Consider the following 21,662-nt stretch of genomic DNA (forward strand, 5'->3'; position numbering starts at 1 on the left):
CTATAGGTTGGAACTACGTTTGACCTGATTCCTATTTCAACGATATGCATAGGCACCATAATGGCTCGATCAAATTACCCGTAAGTGTTTTATCTTTTTTACACCGGAAACTTGGGGAAATTTTTCTAAATGATCAAAAAAAATAATAAGAAGACATTTGCTATAAGATTGAATACCGGAGTTTGTTGAAGTTGGAACAGGGGCAAAATTTTTGAGAAAAACCCTCAAAAATTCAACCAAGGCTGCACTCCGACACCAGACTTGCTAGGTGTCACCTTGAGTTTGGGTACATCTTCGTATTTATTTTTGTACATGATGTTATATTTAGTGAATACCTTTAATTTTCTTTATCTTATATTTATTATTATTATTATTATTTAATTTGTTATTATTTTTTTAAAAAAAGAGTTTGTTTAACATTTTTTTAATTGGAGTTGTCCGCCCTTCAATGTGAATCATTGTGTCACGATACGAACTAGGGACCAAGTCAAGACAAGGCGATCAAGGTGAGAGGGACCCCAACCAAGCCATTTTAGCATACATCGCATATATAAGGTAAAGAAACATAGTAAAATAAGCGAAAGTAACAACTCAAAGAAATGGGTCTAAGGGATATAAATACTTAATCGACGCCCAAATGGACTACATCAAATCATCGTCTAAACATGCCTCTAGTATAGTCTTTGATGGGGGCTTAGGACAAGCTCCTAGCTCACCCAAAACAATAGAAGAAAAGTCAAGTAAACAACGAGAATAAAAGTCATGTCCACGATAGAATGAGAACTCACCAACTCCTTGATATCTAAAGAAACTCTAGACATGAAGAGGATGGTCGTGAGTGTCGTCCGTCCCTACATTACAAGACAAGGTAGATAAAATATGCGTTAGTACATGGAAGGTACTAAGTATGTGAGATATGCATGAACAAGTAAAGGACATGAACAATATGTCATAAGATGCATGACCAATCATAATGAACATGAGTAAGGCTTAAAAATATTTGAAAACATATGAAAACTCATGGTCAATGCATATCATAAAACTTTATCGCAAAACTCATAGTTTAACTTCAAACTTGTGTGGGATAAGAACTTTAACCGACATATTAAGACTATGCGAGCTATAACATGAATTCGATGTAACCCTCATCGAGAAGGGAGAGGCTATCTTGCCAGGGTATACTCCGTCATGGTACTCAACTCAACTTAACTTTGCTATATGTGGATCTACTAGCTAGGCCATGAAGGCAATCCTACAAGAGAAATGTAGTTTAGAATTTAGGTTGCTACTATGATTCTCTTGCATAACTAACTGCGTTACCAAATCGTATTCCACCTAGAAGTCCTCTCAATGCTTAGTCAATATCCCAACAAAACTCATATAAACATGATAATAATATAATAGGGAAAGATAATAACTACCTATAAATCCATCTTTATAAAACATATTAGGAGTAGCTCATTAACTTTAGTGATGCATAAGAATCCATAACTTCGGTGAGAATTGTCTTTATCACCATCTTTAAACATGATTGTGTGAGAATTGTACTTATCTCACCATAGTAACTTTCTTTGATCATAATTGGTCATCATCATAACTTCATCATTAAATTATAATCTCAGCTTTAAATAATAAAAACTTTCCTACAAAATCATTGAACTCATAATCAACTTATGAAAATCATCTTTAACTTCATAATCATAACTTGGATATAGGTTTATGCATGGGCATTCATAATTCAAATCAAAATCATGCAATATTTGTAGAAACGTGCTCAGAATAATCATTGATAACAATTTAAAATGAAATTGATACAGCTCAATGCAATTCATCAAAACTAGGGTTATACATCATTGATAATTGAAGGAAACTTTGAGAAAACTTTGAGAATACATGGGTGAAAGAAACCCATGGATCAATCCCCACACACCTTGAGTGAAATCACTTAGAATTGAGAAGAAACCATGAAGAAATCTAAAATCCTAGCTTGAAACTTAGATAGGAATCCTTAAGATAATTGAGTTATTTGCCTTAGAGAATTTTTTTAGACGAATGATTTAGAATGAGGGAAATTTCAAATGATTAGGTAGATGTAGGCTTGAACTTATTCATAATTATGTCTAGGTTCATTGAATCGAACTTGAGAAATAATATAAGTGCCTTTCATTAAAACTAAAATTTGGCCCTACGAGTTCACTTTTACAAATTATTCTCAAGTCTACGACTCGTAGACTTGAGTCGTAGTGCAGTCCTGATGAATTTCCTAAAAAGCAAGCCTCGGGAGTTTCTGTACGAATCAAGTTTATGACTCATCGAAACGAGTATGAGTCGTCAACAAGACTCATCCTGCAGGTTTGAGAAGACCCAAATTTAGAGTCTCTAATCTTTGCATATGAGTCATGTCTATGACCTGTCTTTATGACTATGAGTCATCATGATGAATCATCTTGCAGGTCAGGGAAGCCTTCAAGTTTGGGGCCTCTGAAGTTTTGAGATGATTCATTCTTACGACTCATCAATAGGATGATGACTCATCATGTTGAGTCGTAGAACCTCTCCTGAAGGTAGTTCTGGGTAGACTCTGGCCATTGATATCATGGACTCAATTCTCCGAGGCTTTCTTGGAGAAATATGTACCCCACAGTTTGAAGGAGAGGCTGAAAGATGAAATCACAAAGCTGGTATAGGGATCGATGACAGTCACAGAGTATGAGTCTTGGTTCCATGAGCTATCCATACACATTACCATGATTATGCTGATAAAGTAGGAGTGGGTGCGCCGATTCATTAAAGGGTTGTCTGTTTCTTTGAGGTTGGCTATAGAGCAGATGGTTGCATTAAGCTGTTCATTTTTGCAGATAGTAGATCATAATCGTACTATTAAGAATATACATAGTGAGGCCTATAGAGGCAGCGACAAGAGGCCTCGCTGCTAAGGCAGTTTCAGTGAATGTCTGTCATGTGGTAGGAGTTCTTTTGGCAGAGGCCATCCATATCAGTATCCACCTAGTAGACCGATTCAGGTAGCCTTACAACTTACCGACGATGGATCAATAAGTGCCGGCAGTTAGAGCGGTCAGACTTTAGGTCAGTTTTCTTGGGATTAAATTTCTGGGTATTCAGGATGTGGTGGCCATTCGGGTTTAGCTAGGATATCACAGGGAGGTTCATTCAGGGGGGCCTGCTATGAGTGTGGTGTGATAGGTCATTTTTCCAGGGAGTGTCCTACTATTAGCCATCATAGATGTCAGGGTCAGCAGGTTCAGGCCCCAGGGCCCAGTTCAGCAGCCTAAAAAGGGTGTATATGGTGGCTGAGGTGATTCTCAAGGTACTAGGGGTGAGGCCTACGGAGGCAGCGATAAGAGGCCTCACTGCTAAGGCAGTTTTAGTGAATGCCTGCCATGTGTTAGGAGTTCTTTTGGCAAAGGCCATCTACAACAGTATCCACCTAGTAGGTTGATTCAGGCAGCCTTACAACTTACAGATGGTAGATCAATAGGTGCCGACGGTTAGAGCGGTGAGACATTGGGTCAGTCTTCTCGGGGTTAGATTTCTGGGTATTTAGGCTGTGGTGGCCATTCGAGTTCAACTAGGATATCAGAGGGAGGTTCATTTAGGAGGGCCTTCTATGAGTGTGGTATGATAGGTCCCTTTGCCAGGGAGTGTCCTACAATTAGCTATCGTAGATGCTAGAGTCAGCAAGGTCCACAGGGTCAGCAGGTTCAGGCCCCAGGGCTCAGTTCAACTGCCTACAAAAGGTGTACAAGGTGGCAAAAGTAATTTTCAAGGTACTAGGGGTGGTCCCTAGGCAGGCCGTATAGGTGGTAGAGGTGGACGCAGTCATATGTATGCCTTTTTGGGTAGGCTGAAGGTAGAGACATCGGATGCCGTCATCACAGGTATGATCTCCGTCTCTCATCAGCCTTCCTATGCTTTATTTGATCTAGGGTCTACTTACTCGTATGTGTCTGCTTGTTATGCTACTTGATAGGGTATTTTATGTGAGCCATTTCCTGTGCCTATGTGTGTAGCTACTCTCGTAGGTGATTTTTTAGTTGTGGATCAAATATATCGATTCTGTGTGGTGACTATCTTAGAGTATGATAATATAGCGCACTTGATTGTCCTAAATATGGTAGACTTTGACTTGATTCTAGGAATGGATTGGTTGTCTACTCATCATGCGGTTTTGGATTGCTTCTCCAAGACCGTTACCTTGTGTATGCCTAGTATTCCTCAGGTTGTGTGGGTAGGTGCAGTTAGTCATATACCGTGTCGTGTGATATCCTTCTTCAGGGCTCAACGGTTAGTGGGAAAGAGGTGTTAAGCCTATCTTGCTTATGTCCATGACACTTGTGCTGACACTCCTTCTATTGATTCTATTCTGGTAGTCCAAAAGTTCCCTAATGTATTTCCCACTGATCTACCTGGTCTTCCATTTCGGCATCGATGTTGAGCCGGGTACACAGCCAGTCTCTATTCCACCGTATTAAATGGCTCCAATTGATTTGAGGGAGCTTAAGGTGCAGCTCCAGGACCTCTTGAGTAAGGGGTTTATCAGGCCCAATGTGTCTCCCTAGGGTGCTCCTGTTCTGTTTGTGAAAAAGAAGAATGGTATCTTGCGTATATGTATTGATTACAGGCAGCTGAATAAGGTGACCATCAAGAATAGGTACCCGATGCCGCAGATTGATGGCTTATTTGACCAGCTCCAGGGTGCAACAGTATTCTCTAAGATAGACTTGAGGCCAAGATATCACTAGGTGAGGATTAGGGAGTCAGATATCCCTAAGACTACTTTTAGGACTCGATACGGGCACTATGAGTTCTTAGTCATGTCTTTCGGGTTGACTAATGCCCCGATAGCATTCATGGATTTGATGAACCGTGTGTTCAGGCCCTTTTTGGACTCCTTCATCATTGTATTCATTGATGTCATCCTAGTCTACTCCGGGAGCAGAGAGCAGCATAAGCAGCACCTAAGGATAGTACTTTAGACCTTGAGGGAATAACAATTATATGCCAAATTCACTAAGTGTGAATTCTGGCTGGAGTCTGTGGCACTCCTAGGACACGTGGTGTCTAAGGATGGAATTATGGTAGATCCAACGAAGATAGTGGCAATTCGTTATTGGGCTAGGACCACTTCTCCTATCAAGGTTCGTAGTTTCGTTGATTTGGCAGGATATTACAAATGATTTGTGGAGGGGTTCTTCTCTATTGCAATTCCTTCGGCCAGATTGAATCATAAGAATGTTCATTTTTAAGTGGTCTGATGAGTGTGAGGCAAGCTTCCTGAAGCTCAAGGCCTTATTGACTTCAACTCCGATTCTTATTCTTCTTGTCGAGAACCAGGTATTTACAGTATATTGTGATGCTTCAGGTGTTGGCTTGGGTTGCGTTCTGATGCACCAGGGTAGAGTTATTGCAAATGCTTTCAGGAAGCTAAAGGTGCATGAGCGAAACTACCCCACGCATGATTTAGAGTTGGCAGCGATAGTCTTCAAATTGAAGATTTACAGGCCTTACATGTATGGAGCCCATTGTGAGATCTACACTGAACACCGTAGTCTTCAGTACATATTCAACCAGACCTTAATTTGAGACAATATAGGTAGTTGGAGTTGCTGAAGGACTATCGCATCACTATTCTCTATCACTCGAGCAAGGCAAATGTAGTAGCAGATGCTTTGAGCTGGAAGGCAGTGAGTATGGGGAGTTTGGCATTCTTATCGGTTGAGGAGCAACCTTTAGCTTTGGACATTCAGTCTTGATATTTCTAAGCCGGGCAGGGTACTTGCTTGTGTGGAGGCTAGGTCTTCCTTGATAGAGCAAATTCGGGCATAACAGTTTGAGGACCTACAATTGAGGGTGATTTGTGATAAGGTATGTCACGACCTAACCTCGTAGGCCATGACAAGTGCCCGAGCTGGACACTCGTATACATATCGATTAGACAACATCAAACTAAAACTAGACACAATATGGAGGTTTTGTGAAAATATGACATCATCTCAAAATGTTACATATATATATCATAGTAACCCGTCTCCTAAGGAGTAACAATCAACCAAAATATCATAAAACATAAGCCGACAAGGGTGCCACTACATACATATTCCAAAATAAGTCATGCTAACAAGTCGAACAACATCCATACAGAACCCACACATATGTCTACAAACCTTTAAGAGTATCAACAGTATCATATGACGGGACAGGGCCCCTCTGTACCCTTAGATAAATATATATATACCTCAAAAAAGATCTGTACCAAAAGTCTAGGCTCCAGGACAATGGAGCATCCAAGATAGCTGAATAGAAGTCCTAAGATGGCGGATCACCAAAGCGAATATCTGCACCTGTGGGCATGAAACGCAACAACTCCTCCCCTCTCGAAGAGAGGGGGTCAGTACGACATACGTATTGAGTGTACATAAAATACAATAAGAATGATCATACTAAAGTAGAGATTCCAGGAGGCACATATGGTAATTAATAAATCACAGTACTTGCATCTTATGAAATGAAATCATGCATATCATCATCATATACCGTACCCGGCTCATTATGGGACTCGGTGTCATAATTATATCATCATAATCATATACATATACATATACCATATCCGACCCTCTAGTAAAGGACTCGATGAATAAAGTCGTGTACACGTATACCGTATCTAGCCCGTCATGGGACTCAGTGCCATAATCATATCAGCATAACATCATATTATTATATACCGTATCGGTACCTCTAGTAAGGAACTCGGTGAATAATACAATAACAATATGCATGAATAGGGTATCATTAACAACCATGTACAAATAGATCATCATCTGAGACTTAATAGAATAAGTAGAGTAACTAACACTCGAATGCCTAAAGTATAGAATTTATTGGCCAAGACAGTGTAGTCCGCGACAGGTCCGCATCGCTGACCTGGCCATAAAGAATAAACTAAGCGAAATCAAAAATTCAAGCGCGAGGCAGTATGGTCCGCGACAAGTCCGCATCGCGGACCTTTGACATGTAGTGACCAAAATTGAAGCTTGAATTTAATTTGCGAGGCAGTGTGGTCCGCGACTTTTATACACCATCAACTATCCAATATATAGAGGACTCGAGGGGAAATAGCTCAATCACATTAGGAAATAAATAAGGATCGTGAATTACACTCGGAATTTATGAATAGAATTACCCCAAGCTCATATCATTCATTACTTAAATCTAAGACATGCCAAAAGAAAGAAGGGACATCTTTACATACATTGAACTCTATCTAAATGTCCAACGTCTACTTCTCGAGCTCGTGGGTCTAAAATTAAGATGACATAGGCCACAGTTAGATATCCACATCACTTACTAACTAATCCAAGTACGAATGAAACTTAACAAACCTCAAAATTCCCATTTAGCCAAATACCAATTACAATATCAACAACAATAATACCAACAATTTCATATCAAACTAGAATTAAATCCATCCTTAAGTTACTTCCAAAATAGCCCAATATACATTCAGATGTCAATGCTTGTATTCACTTCTTTATTTCCGTATATCCATAGTATAACAACAACAACCACTATAGACAATCCCCCTATATTCCATCCCACAAAACAGTTCATAACAACCACGAAATAGTCCCCAGAATGTCAATGCAAAACAACCATAAATATCATACCAAACAGCTCCAAAATATATACAATATCTTCATATACTTTATTCTTCCAAATTCAAGAACAACAACTCATCAGCAACATAAAAACCAATATCAAGAATTATTAGCATCATAACTAAGCAAATTTCATCCATTTAATCTACTTAAAATAGCCCCTTAATCCATAAATCTCAACAAAACAACAAACACGTTTATAACGCTGCTTTCTCCGTTCTAATTTGTTAAAACTCTAAATACACTTGTTAACAATGAAAAAGGAACTTTAATATTACCTTAAGTATGCAGAAACCACATTAACACTCTCCTGTTTGGTTGATTTTTAGCTCAAATTGAAGTCAATGCGACGTACAACACTTTTCTCTTCATGAGCTTTGGGATTCAGGGCAGATTTTGGTCGAAATTGATATTTCTCTCTAAATTCTCCTCTCTCTGGAAATTTCTGGATGTTTTGGGTTTGAAAAATGAAGGAAAAAACTTAAAAATCTCCTTAAATGGTGTGGGTATTGGGCTTGACTCGAGTTGGAATCGGGTTGGGTCGAATCCACTGTTCAACTCGACCTTTCATCCTTCAAATATCCATATCTTCTTATGCTGATATCACATTCTGACCCACGACCTATGGTTGTACAACTATTTCAATTATATACAACTCTAATTTTGAGAGTTTTCCCAAATTCCCAAATTCTAAAGGGGTTATGGCCTCCCGAAGTCCCAAAAACGTGACTTAAAAAATAAATTTTTGATGGCTTCCACTTTGATTTGGATCAAGGGTCCTTCTTGAGTTGTGTTTAACTTCACATATATTATCCATATAACTTGTCATTTACAAATAAATCGTGCCATTTTAAAATTCGAAATTAAAAGTCCTTGAATTTATGTCGATTAGCTCACAAATAAACAAATGTACAAAAATACGGAATATAACAAGGTACTTAGTGGAGAGGCTAGGAAGACAACCTTAGATCCGGAGAGCATTTTGAGGATTGAGGGTCGTATCTGTGTTTCTAGAGTTGGAGATTTAGTTAGGCTCATCCTTGAGGAGGCCCATTGTTCCAAATATTCCATTTATCCTGGTGTGGTGAATATGTATCGTGACCTACGGTAGGATTAATGGTGGTGTGGGATGAAGCTGGACATTGCAACTTTGATGTCTAGGTGCTTGAACTGTCAACAGGTTAAGTTCGAGCATCAGAGGCCAAGTGGTTTGACCTAGTGACTACCTATTCCAGAGTGGACGTGGGAGTGGATATCTATAGACTTTATAGTGGGTTTACTGCATACCTCTCGGGGTTTTGATTCTATTTGGGTCATTGTAGATCGATTGACCAAGTTTGCTCATTTCTTACTGATCTATACTATCTACACTTCACAGAGGTTGGCTCAAATTTACATTCGAGAGATAGTTCAATTGTATGAGGTGCCAATATCTATCATTTCAGACTATGGTACTCAGTTCACTTTACATTTTTGGAGGTCTATACAAAGAGAGTTGGGTACCCAAGTCGAGCTCAGCAGAGTTTTCCACCCCCAGACCGATGGTCAGTCGAAAGGACCATTCAAGTCTTAGAGGACATGTTACGGGCATGTGTTATTGATTTTGGTGGCTACTGGGATCAGTCCTTGGCTTTGGCAGAGTTTTCATATAATAATAGCTACCATTCGAGCATCGAGATGACACCTTTTGAGGCATTGTATGGTAGGAGATGTCGGTCCCCATTGGGCTGGTTTTTGATTCTTTTAAGGTTAGACCTTGGGGCACCAATTTACAGCGTGATTCGGTGGACAGAGTTCGTATGATCCAGGAGAGACTCCGTACGGCCCAGAGTAAGTAGAAGAGTTATGTTGATTAGAGGGTTCAGCCCTTTAGAGTTTATGGTTGTAGACTGAGTATTTCTGTGAGTGTCATCCATGAAGGGCGTGATGAGATTTGGGAGGAAGAGTAAGCTTATCCCTAGATTCATCGGCTCTTTTGAGTTGGCCTTGCCCCAACACTAGCTAGTGTTCATCCTGTATTCCATGTTTCTATGTTGCGATGGTATATCTCATATGAGTCTCGCGTGCTTTAGTGGGATTCAGTTATGTTTGATGAGTCGTTATCCTTTGAGGAGGAGCCTGTGGCTATTTTGGATAGACAGGTTAGAAAGTTGAGGTCTAAGGAGATTCCATCATTGAAAGTCTAGTGAAGGCATCGTCCGATCGAGGAGGCTACTTGGGAGACCGAGCAGGACATGCAGACTTGAAGTCCTCACCTTTTTGAGCCACTAGGTACCTTTCTTCCTTGACTTTCGAGGATGAAAGTCATTTTAGTAGTGGATGTTGTAATGACCTACAAGGTCATTTTCATGCTTTTGTGTGGTTTTACTATTTTTACCCCTTCCCATAGGTTCCTTATTGCTCTTATGTGATGTTGGTATGGGTGGCACGCTCCCCAAGGTGTTCGGTTGAGCTTTGATGTAGTTTAGCCATTTTTGTGGCTTAAGGACTTTAGTGAACATTTGAAGATTTGGGTGTCGTATGAGAATTTCTATGGTTTCATCAACTCTAGAAGGTCCATTTTGGTCTAAAAGAAAGGTTGGTTTGGGTTTTGGAGTCTTCATTTTGAGTTTGTGTGGGTTGTCGTTTTAACTTTAAAGTTTTGGCCAATTTTATCTTCGGTCAACATTTTGAGTAAACGAACTTGGATGAAAATTTTGTCATCGTGGTTAGCTTCGGAACGTCGATTTTGGTCTAGAATGACCTTTAGTTCGGTTCTCGAGGTTCTCAAAATGAGGTTTAGGCCATTTGTGCATTTTGAATGCTTTCTTTGAAAAGTGTTGAATTTGGTCAATATTTCAAAAAAACTACCTCCATTGGAAAATCCATTGATTTCATTGAGACTAGAATGCCGCTTTTAGTTAGGTAGCATAGTCCATTTGTATTCGTGGGGTTTCGAACGAATTCGGACCCCCATCGGAGAAAACTCCCATTTGTCCAAAGTTCAACACTAGCTGAACTGCAGGTGCAGGGACTTTTACTCATCGCGTTCACAACCTAGGGGTCCGCAATTGTGAAGGTATGAGACCTTGGGCATCGCGATCACGTGATTGACCATCGCAATTGAGATGGGTTAGCTGGATCGGACCTCGCGTTCACAAGTCCCAGATCGCGATTGCGAAAGGCAATTTCACTGACTTTGGTGAAATTTAATGCCCGTTTCCTACAGCTAAGTCCCATTTTGGGACTTAGTAATTTTTTTACTTTTAGAGCTTTTCGTGGTCTTGTTCGACAATTCTTGTTCCGATAAGTTAGAGATTCTTGTGGGGACGTTCCGGGACCTTTTCTCATCCTAAAAAACTCGTAAGTTTCACACAATTTCGTTGTTCCCTTTGAATTTTTACTATTCTAGGGCTTGAAATTAGTGGGGTTGTTTTGACCTCTTTCGATGCTTGGAATGTGCTCATTTTTGGGGCACCAGTTTCTTGAGCTATTTGGGACCTTGTGACGGAGTTGGTTTTTTGATTTCGTCCTTGGGTCCTAATGTCGAATTTTGACCCAATTTTAGTTATGTTTTTAATTATAGTAATATGGGTATCGTTGTCTTTGTTTTGGTATTTTCTTCAATAATTTGATAGCGTGGCATTGTTCGAAGCTGGCCCGGAAGGAAATAGCTCAAGTTTAGCAGGTTCATGTGCGATTTCAACCTTGAGGTAGGTTATGGCTTCCTCTTAATAGACTTGGCTTGGTTGGAATTGATATATTTTGGGAGATAACGTGTGATTAGGTTGGTGATTTAGTTGGTTATATCCTATTGAGCATTTTGGAGCCGACGATCATCTTTAATATCTAGTTTGGATTTTAGCCATTGGAGCCTTAGTCTAGGTGCTAGCTTGACTTGTCGACATAGTTTAGAATCCTTAGAACTTGCTCCTAGGTGATTTGAACTTCGGATGCCGCTTTTTTGACTTGTTTGGTTTTGGTTGACCATTTGTTATGATTTTGGCTTATGTGTAGGCCTTGTTTACTTATGATGTTGAAATGTTGGGCCCGAAGCTGTGCTTTCGGTACACAGAGTCTCAGGTTAGTGGTATGGTGTCTTTGACGGAATTTTTCCCGACTTGAGTGATATATGATTTTGACATGCTACTTGTCTTATTTACCATGCCGGTGTTAAAAATATTTTTAAAAGAATGAATAACAGATGAGATTAAGACTTTCGGTTGATGAATAAATAAGAGGAATTTAAGAAATAAGGTAATATCTTATTTATGACATTTCATGATTGATGAGCTCAAGGTATGATTCCGGGCGGCTATTTCATTGACTTTGGGCTATACTTTATTTCATTTGATAAGCTCGAGGTGTGAATTTTGGGCGGTCCGTTGATACATATTCCGGATTAATATTTCAATGTTCATGAGCTCGAGGTATGGTTGTAGAAGACCCTTTATTTTATTGATTAGCTCGAGGGTTATTCCGAACACTTCATGATACTTTTGGAGGATATTGAGTCATAACTACGAGTTTATATTTGCAGTTTTTCGGTATTTTATGAGTTGAGATTATTGACGTGATGGCATAATTTATTGGATTTACTTGATTATTATATGATATTCCCATACCTTTTCCCCGAGATCGTAGTTTTATGCTTCTTCCTTGTTATTATTAGTATCATTGTGCTGATTATTATATATTTATTTTTCTGAGCTCGATCAGCCTATGATGCCTACTGAGTATCCCGTGTTTTGGTAACCATACTGCACTTCTGCATCTTTTTGATGCAGCTTCCAATTAAAGCCACCCCCAACACGTGCTTGATCATCCGTAGTTGTGCCAGATCTGGATTGTGGTAAGCCTCCGGCATTCAGAGACTTGCTACATTCTCTCTTTTGCACTAACTTTTATTTTATATTTTGGACAGTCAGTTCTGCGTTGTATATTCATATATTGTCAGCTTTTGTACTTAGTAGCTCCTGCATAGGTGACACCTGGTCTAGGGTTTGTTCTAGCGTTAGTTCATTATTTTTTGTCACTTTCGGGCTCTTTTCTAGATTTTGTATCATATTTACATATCTATACCTTGGCCCTATTTCTTTTGTTATATTTATCTTGCTTCCGCCTTCTTATGTTATTGATTATGTATTTAAATGAAGGTTTGACTTCTGCATTAGTTGAGTTTGGCTTGCCTACTCGGGGGTTATAGTAGGCGCCATCATGGGACAGATTTGGATCGTGACAGATAAGTCTTAATTTTTCATTGCCTTGGTTGGTGGGTGATGATTTTAATGTTATATTAGGGAATGAGGAAAAAATTGGGGGAATACCTGTCTATCCTTGGGAATATGATGACTTTACTTGTTGTATTAATTCCTGTGATTCATATGATGTTCATTTCTCTGGAAACCCTTTTACTTGGTGGAATGTAAGAGTAGATGGGGACTGCATCTTCAAGAGATTAGACAGGGTTGTTGTTAATCAATTGCTACTAGATATCTTTCCTTGTACTAGATTACAATATCTGGCTAGAACTTGGTCAGATCATGCCTCTTTACTTCTTATTTGTGGCAACTCTAATGTTTTCATTGCAAAACCTTTCAAAGTTTTGAAGTTCTAGACTGAGAGGGATGATTTTAAGGAGGTGGTGTTACAAAACTGGGTGGCAGACAATAATGGTGACATATTTATTCAATTAAAGCAAAAGCAGAAGAGAACTAAAGTGCCTTTATCTAAATGTAGGAAGATATTTGGAGATATTTTCAAGCAACTGATCATCAGGGAAGAGATTGTGAAAATCAAGGAAGACTTATTTCAAGAAGATCCCTCTCCTTCTAATAGATTTATTTTACAACAAGCTTATGCAGAATTAAAACTTTATCTTCATTATGAGGAGAAGTTTTGGAGACAAAAGCTAGTGTCCAATGCTTTGAAGGAGGTAATAGAAATATAAAAAATTTCCATTTTCTTGTTAAAGATAGAAGAAAGAGGTTGTCCTTGAAAAGAATATAGAAGGCTGATAGCTCATGGGCATAAATTGAGGCTGAGGTTGTAGCAGAAGGGGTCTCATTTTTTCAAAAGCAATTTACTTATGGAACTACTACTGATGAGTGTCCCCTGTTAAAGTGTTACACCCCACACTTTTAAACTCAGAATGTCCCATAAGTTCCTTAGACATTATCATATGAGCCGGATACGCTACGACACTATCTAACGACTCTAAGGAAGAGAGAATGTGATACCCCACAGTAGAGAAGGTTGGAAATGGAGTCATAAGAATCCGGAGGGAATTGAAGGCCAAGTAAGGAGTCGTAGGACTCGATTTACCTATGTAGTTATCAATGTAAAAGTCTTATATACTTGAGCTACTGGAGGACATACCAAGACTACGTAGCAATGATTACACGGGTTCTTAAAATAAGTCGAGATGACGAACCCACGAGGGAGAAAAAAGTGACACATGGCAGCCTAGGAAGGTGATACATGGCAGCAAGCAGGTGACCCACCTTCTTGGGGTCAAGTAGGTGACCCATCTGCTTGGGGGAGGTGGACCCCACTACCATGTGGCAGCACCCTATTGGCAGCATGGTTGAGGTGGCCCAATAAGGGCTTGACACGTGTCACCCTTAGGGGCTGACACGTGTCACCTTATATATATATATATATGTAGTATGTGACTCTTCACTTGGTCTTTATCTAAAATCAGCCAAATGAATAGAGAGAAAACGTGAGAGGAAGAGGTAGCCATGGTTTGAGAAAGTTTAAGGTAAGTTTTCCAATTTTCCTCCGTTAATTAATTATCTACGGTGTTCCTCAACCACGTGGATATGTATATATGTATGTTACGATGTCTACAGAACCATCTCTTCATCTTTACGTCCAGAAAAGTGAAAGAAAGAAGAGGAAAAAACGTTGGAGGCAAGAAGAGAGGGGCTACGGGTTAGGCCCTTTGGAGGTAAGCCTCTGAATTTCGTTCCGTGAATTAATTGATTATGGTATCCTACAGTTATATAACGATGTTTAATAACAATAAATTCCAATTTGAGGCAGCGAGGAAGTCATACAAATAGTCCACATAATTTCAGCGCGTCTAGAGAAGTTCTGAGGCGCGTCTTGGCGGATTGTGGCCTATTTCGGGTAAGGTAAGGTTTCTCCTTTTAATTTGAACTTTGTGGTGTTGTTATGGGGTGTGTTATACACCTTGTGTGTGGCTGGAAACGTGAAAATGGTATAGGAATGATTGGCATTGGAGACAACCCAAATTGTAGTCGTTATAGTTGAATTGTCATCGAAGTAAAGTGTTGTTCTTGTGAGTTGTTGCTGCAGGGGTGTGGTGTGTTGTTGTAGGGCCTAAATATGTTCTAAAGAGGTTTAAGGTGCTTCTAGTGGAAACCACATGACCCCTCATTTCGTAGAATTAAAGGTGTTACAAAATAAAGGCTAGACACCCTATTTTGGGATATCGTAGTTGTGAGCAAGTCGTTTGGAGTTTGTATTATGTAATGTTGGTGTGAATTGCTTGTATACATGTTGAAGGTTGTTGTTGTTGGTTGGATGTAGGTATTAGGAGTGGAATTGGAAATTCGTATAGGGCACATTATAGGGGGGTGCTGCCCAATTTTCGTTAACGCCTTACCTAATTAAAGAACTAGTCGAAGAGACGGGCAAGGAAATAGATTCCAGGAATGCTAAGGTGCAACCTAAGGTGATAGAAAGCTAAGAGTGGTTGATATTTGTATTACTTTCATGTTGAATAGGTTCAAAGGACGACGAGGTGAACGGAATAAAGAGTAACTCACAAGAGGTATGTAAAACTTTCTCTTGGCATGTTTTGGTATAAGTACGTACAACTATCTCTCATTTCCCTTGATATGTATTTGGTACGAAAATGAGATTTTGATGACATAGTGGTTCACTGAGACCCATGATGGGCCGGGTATGATATATGTACATGAAGATCACCTAAAGGAAAGTACAGACTTCATAAAGCTTATTCTCTTTCTTCTTTTGGGCATGTCTTTATCTTAGTTGTAAGTTGAATATGATCTGAGCTCCGGGGTAACTCCATTCTTAAACATCTCTTATTTACTTTTGAATATCGAACTCTGATAGTAGTGAACTATTTCCCTGGAAACTTTTATCTATTAAAGAGGTACCAAATATACAAGCCCCAAGTCTTAAAGACTATACGAGACTAAGTGTTTTGATTCCATAAATGATTTGGCCCTATGTTGATACATGTCTAGGGTCCCCGAGATTACTTTTGAGATAGCCCATAATGGCATTTAGAGGACACTCGTGATGACTACACCGTTACTCGGGTCCTCAAACAAAAGCTTAACTTTCTTATTTTGTCGAGTCTCTGATAATGATTTAATTTGCATATAGTTACTCACTACTCTATTCGTGTATACTGTAACCCTTCTTTCATTGAGTCTCGGGCCGGGTATGTTATCGTGCACAATTCACTGCATCACTCACCGAACCCCTTACTAGAGGGCCGGGTACGTATATATATATGTTGATGATGTGTTGTAATAAGGTGGTGATGGCGTTGGGCCTATGATGGTCCTACAGATGTGATTCACCGGACCCCTGAAAGGGCCGGCTATATTGTATAAATTGAGCATGCATACTTTTGTGATTCACAGAGTACAGGTACATGTCTTCGATTTGATAATTTGTTTCTCTTGCTTCTCTATTTCGAATATACCTCCAGTGTATTATGTTACATTTTACATACTCAGTACATATGTTGTACTGACCCCCCTTTCTCGGGGGGCTACGTTCATGCCCGCAGGTACAGATACAGGTTTTGGGAGTCTTTCAGCTTAGGATTCTATGCAGCTTAGCTGGAAGAGGCTCCATTGTATCGGGGCCTAGTTTTTGATACTGTCCACTGATGGATAAAATTATTTTGTCCATTTGGGGGTACGGCGGGGGCCCTATCCCGCCATATGTTGTCATTTATATTTTTAGAGGTCTGTGGACATGTATATGTGAGTTGTGTATGTCAGTTTGATTCAACTGGGTCTACATGATATATGATATATGTTATTATGTTATGATAGCCTTATCGGCTTGCGTGCCCTATCATGTTGTGATACAAACAAAAAGGGCTACAGGTTTATGAAAATGTTATCGCCAGTGTGGCTCTATTACATGATATTGTTTTATTTACAGTTCAATATGACCACAACTGATAGATATGTATACGGGGAGTCCAGGTCGGACCCCAGTCGCGGCCTACAGGGTTGGATCGTGACATAAAGCATCTACTCCCCAAGATTTTATCCGAAGATAATGACAAGATTAATGTTATACTTGAGGCAGCAGAGATTAAAAAGGTGATGTTTGCTCTTATTCCTAAAAGTTATTATGGTCCTGATGGTTTTACTGGAAGTTTTGATGTTATCAAAGTTGTTCATGCATTCTTTCAAGGTGCTACCTAACCAAACTCTATTACTCATACTAATTTGGTATTAATTCCTAAAAAGGGTGTGGTTAAGAGATTCTCTTATCTTAGACCAATTAGTTTGAGTAATTTTCTTAATAAATTCATCTCTAGGATTATTCATGATAGATTAGAAGGTATCTTGCCTAATCTTATTTCTTAGAATAGTCTGGATTTGTAAAGGGTAGGAATATTTCTGAAAATATTTTATTGGCTTAAGAAATTATTTCTGACATTAGGTTGAGGGGAAAACCAGATAATATGGTTATTAAGCTAGATATGGCCAAGGCTTATGATAGAGTAGACTGAAAGTTTCTTATAAAAGTCTTGGAAAGGATGGGTTTTGACTCTAATGTAGTTGAAAAGATTTGGAGGATTATTGCTAATAATTGTTATTCAGTACTAATTAATAGTCAAGCTCATGGTTTCTTCCATTCTATCAAAGGTGTTAAACAAGGAGATCTCCTATCTCCCACTCTGTTTATGTGCTGAATTTCTATCACAAGCTTTGAACAAGCTATTTGATAGATATGATTTTAAGAGTTATGGATTACCTAAGTGGAGTGAGCCATTGAATCACTTGGATTATGCTGATGATACCATCATCTTTGCAGCATCTGATGATAGATCTTTACAGTTGATTATAGAGACTTTGAGAATGTATAAACAACAATCTGTCCAACTAATAAATAAGGACAAGATTTCTTTCTACATGCACACCAAAGCAACACATACCTCTGTCTAGGTGGTAGAAGAAGTGACAGGTTTCTCCAAAGGAAAGTTCCCTTTAATGTATCTGGGGTGCCCTATTGGTCATTCTAAGAAAAAGAACATGGTTTTTTAGAGTTGATCAAGAAGATTCAGAACAAGCCACAGCTTTGGAAGGGGAAGACTTTGTCATTTAGGGGAAAAGTTGTATTGATTAATCATGTGCTACAAAGCATTTCTATTTATCTGTTATCTGCTATTAATCCTCCAAAATGTGTTATTTATGATCGTCATAGGATTGTTTTTAGATTTCTATGGAACTTCAAGGAAGAGGGCAGGGCCACTCATTAGATAGCTTGGGAGGGTATTTGTGTTCCTAAAAATGAAGGAGGATTGGGGTTTAGATCCCTTTTTGATGTTTCCAAGTCTCTATTTGCTAAACTTTGGTGGAAGTTTAGAACAACTAATTCTCTATGGGAAAATTTTATGTGGAATAAGTATTGCAAGAGGTACAGACCATAACTAGTAGATTGGAAGGGAGGATCTCAAATCTGGAAGGCTATGCTTCAAGCTAGAAATCACTTTGATCAAGAAATTTGAAGGAAACCTACAGAAGGTCATGCAAGTGTTTTGTTTGACAATTGGACACAACTAGGGACTCTTCACTGCTTTCTACCCATCTCTCATGAGCAATGTCAAGTGGAATCCGTGCATCAGTTGTTTAGTGAAGAAGGGTGGAAATCTAAAACTATTAGCTAGTGCTTTTGATGAGGAAGTGTGTAATCACATTCAGAGTGTTTTGGGAGAATTGAAGATTTCAGAAGGAAGAGATCAACCTTGGTGGATGCCTAGTGGAACTGGTAAATTTAATGTTGGTTCTGCATGGGAGTTGTACAGGATAAGGAAAGATCCTATTGCTAATATTTCCAATATTTGGGAAAAGGATTACCTTTCAAGGTATCCTTCCTAATATGGAGACTCTAGTTTAAAATAATTCTAATAGGGGAGGTGTTGATTAGAAGGAGCATATCTGACTCAATGATGTGTTGTTGTAGTTGTAATGTACAAAATTCCTTTATGCATCTATTTATTCATTGTTCTGACTCTGCTTATATATGGAAGCTCTTTCAGGAAACTGCAGGTTTATAGTTCTCAGTGGTGCAGATTAGGCAAAATTTGGAGGAATGGTGGAATGCTGATTGTGGTACTATGTTTAAACCAATTTATAAAGCACTTCCTGCTTTTGTTATTTGGTAAATATGAAAGAGAAGAAATATGATAAAGCATGGGGGTAGAATGAGTAGGTTGTCAATGATTTTAGAGAGTCAAAGTAACAAATATTGTTTCACCAAGACAATATCCTTCGCTCAAAGAGATACCAAAAACTTGGCCTCTCATTGTCAAAGAACTAAAAGGATATTCATCTAAGATTAGCTACAAGATTATTATATGTATCCATCCTCCTATGGAAAGTTATAAATGTAACACTGATGGTTCATGGTTGAGATCTATGGCCTTTTGTGTAAAAAATGGAAAGGGAAATTTTATCTATGCAAAATCCAGAATTTTGAAAAATATTACTGTAATAGAGACTGACGTGAAAGCTATCGGAATGGGATTAGACTAGTGCTTACACAATGGTCTAATTCCACTTATCATAGAAACAGATTCATTGACAGCTCAGAAGGCAATTAATGGAGTTTGGGAGGTTCCTTGATTGATTGTATGGGATATTAGATACATTAAGGGTCTGATGTAAAATAAGGAGGTGGAGGTACTGCGCACATTCAGAGAAGAGAACTCCCTAGTAGACGTTTTTACTAACTATGCCATTAATTTTGCAGGTACAATGAGACATCAATTTCAAAACATATAGGAGGTTCCACAAAAGGCGAGAGCAATTATTCAATTAGAAAAAGAAAGTATCTCCAATTTGAGGATAATGAGAACAGATAATAAGGACCTCACAAATCAAGGAGAAAGTGGACACTAAATTTCAAGCAAGTTCATCTACAATCTATTTCAATTGAAGGATTCATGTTACCTAAGTTTTAGACTTTGTGACAAATCCAACAAACTATCGGCTCTAGCAGTGGTATTAACTCCTTGGAAGTTCAAACTGTTGAGATGGTGATTTAAAGGAAATGGAAAAAAAACAAAGTTATTTAAAAAAGAGGCTACCTTAGATCGATAATTTCAGCTTGGATAATCTTCGGATGCTTACCCCTGATGCGAGCTCAAGTATGATTTCCTGGCGATTGTTCTTGACCACCTCTTTCATCTACTACAACCTAGATCTTTACCACACAAGTTGAAGAAGTATTCATTAGAGTGAATCTTGGCGTCAGTGAGATTTTTTAACGGAAAAAAAAATTTCATTCTGAACTTGGGTGTTTTGATAAGCTTAGTTGATTGGTGGAGCTGAGGGAGCTGTGGGAGCGTCGTCTCATCGGAGGCTGGCCAAAGAATAGGTGTGGAGTTCTGAGTAAATCATCGGGACATTGTTTCCAATTTTGAGTTCTAGATTTGTCTTAGCTTTTATTTTTCTGATTTGTTTAGTTAATTGGACCTGGTTATGGGTAGTGGTCACTTTAGAGCCTTATCCTTTGTAGCTTTTTATTTCTATTATAATAAACGGCCCATATATGTCTATTTAAATTATATTTTTTAAAAAGAAAGAGAGAGTTGAGACAAGAAACTATTTTAAGTCTTCAACTATATTCACTATACAAAAGAGAGTATTTATATGTTGAAGGAAGGTGTTCTTATGTGGAGCTTTGGACTCTTCAACTAATCCGGAGTTGTTTGAATTGTACGATGTTGTTGGGTTGTAGTATCCTAGAGGGACAAATCAAGAGTATTAATGCTGGATCGATATAGATTATGCTGCAATGGACTTGAATCTCCTTAAAGAGATTGAGATATCTGCGCCTCAGCTTGAATATATTTTTTATTCATTTTTGTCATTTTATTTTTCAACTGTAATTTATTGGATTTGTGGTATATTACACCAATAATTTTAAGGAGATTCACATTTTTTGTTACGGTTTGAATAAATACGGATATCAAGATTGGAGATATAAATATCATTCCGCTTCAACATCACTAGATCTTTTCAAGAGATGGAAGAGTAGAAATGAACAAGTAAAGTAGTTTTGTAATACCCCGTACTATTCTAACCTAGACCAAGTCTAAAAATTAGAGAAAATTTCAGAAGTACACTGCCAGTAGGGGAACGAGTGCCACCTACGACCCGTAGACTGTTCTACGAGTCGTAGGGATAACTCATAGACCCCCATCGGGACTTAGAATTATTCTAAATGTTAAATCATCCTACGAGTCCAAGCTGACGACCCGTCAAAGGGTCTACAACTGTAGAAGGGACTCGTAGACCTAGTGACACAATTCAGTAGCTATTGGAAATTGTACTCAGGGTCTACGATTGGGTCCTACGACCCGTAAGGCATTCTACGAGTCGTAGAAAATGGTCTGTAGACTTCGAGCCTTAACTCTAGTCGAATGTACGAGTGAACTAATATGAGTCGTCCTATGGTCTATGACCCATAGAAGTTGATTGCAGACCCAGCTAGCCCAATTCTAGAATGTCCAACTTTTTGACCATGACTTCTATGATTGACCTTCTGCGGTCCGTAGAAGGGTCCATAGGCGGCCAGAACCCAATTTTAATGAGGGTTAGTTTGTTCTTTACCCACCTTTTTTCAAACTAAATCCAAGACGTTTTGGGACCAAAATTAGTCCCTTATCAGTACCCAATGTGCCTTTTCTCTCATTATTACTTATAATATTTTGTGAGCAAGGATTGGAGAGAAGAGGAGAAGTTAGGGTTC

General features: G+C 38.8%; 1 long non-coding RNA gene across 1 annotated transcript; it reads right to left on the reverse strand.

Annotated features, from left to right (window-relative positions):
- Positions 1–598: 598 nt before the first annotated feature.
- On the reverse strand, positions 599–20,415 carry LOC129903228 (uncharacterized). The gene is made up of 2 exons (XR_008770223.1): positions 19,996–20,415; positions 599–851 (listed from the first exon to the last, which is right to left on the reverse strand). It is a non-coding gene; the product is annotated as an uncharacterized LOC129903228 (long non-coding RNA).
- Between the last annotated feature and the right edge of the window lie 1,247 nt (positions 20,416–21,662).

Source organism: Solanum dulcamara, chromosome 9, assembly GCF_947179165.1.
Source record: "Solanum dulcamara chromosome 9, daSolDulc1.2, whole genome shotgun sequence".
Taxonomy (NCBI): Eukaryota; Viridiplantae; Streptophyta; class Magnoliopsida; order Solanales; family Solanaceae; genus Solanum; species Solanum dulcamara.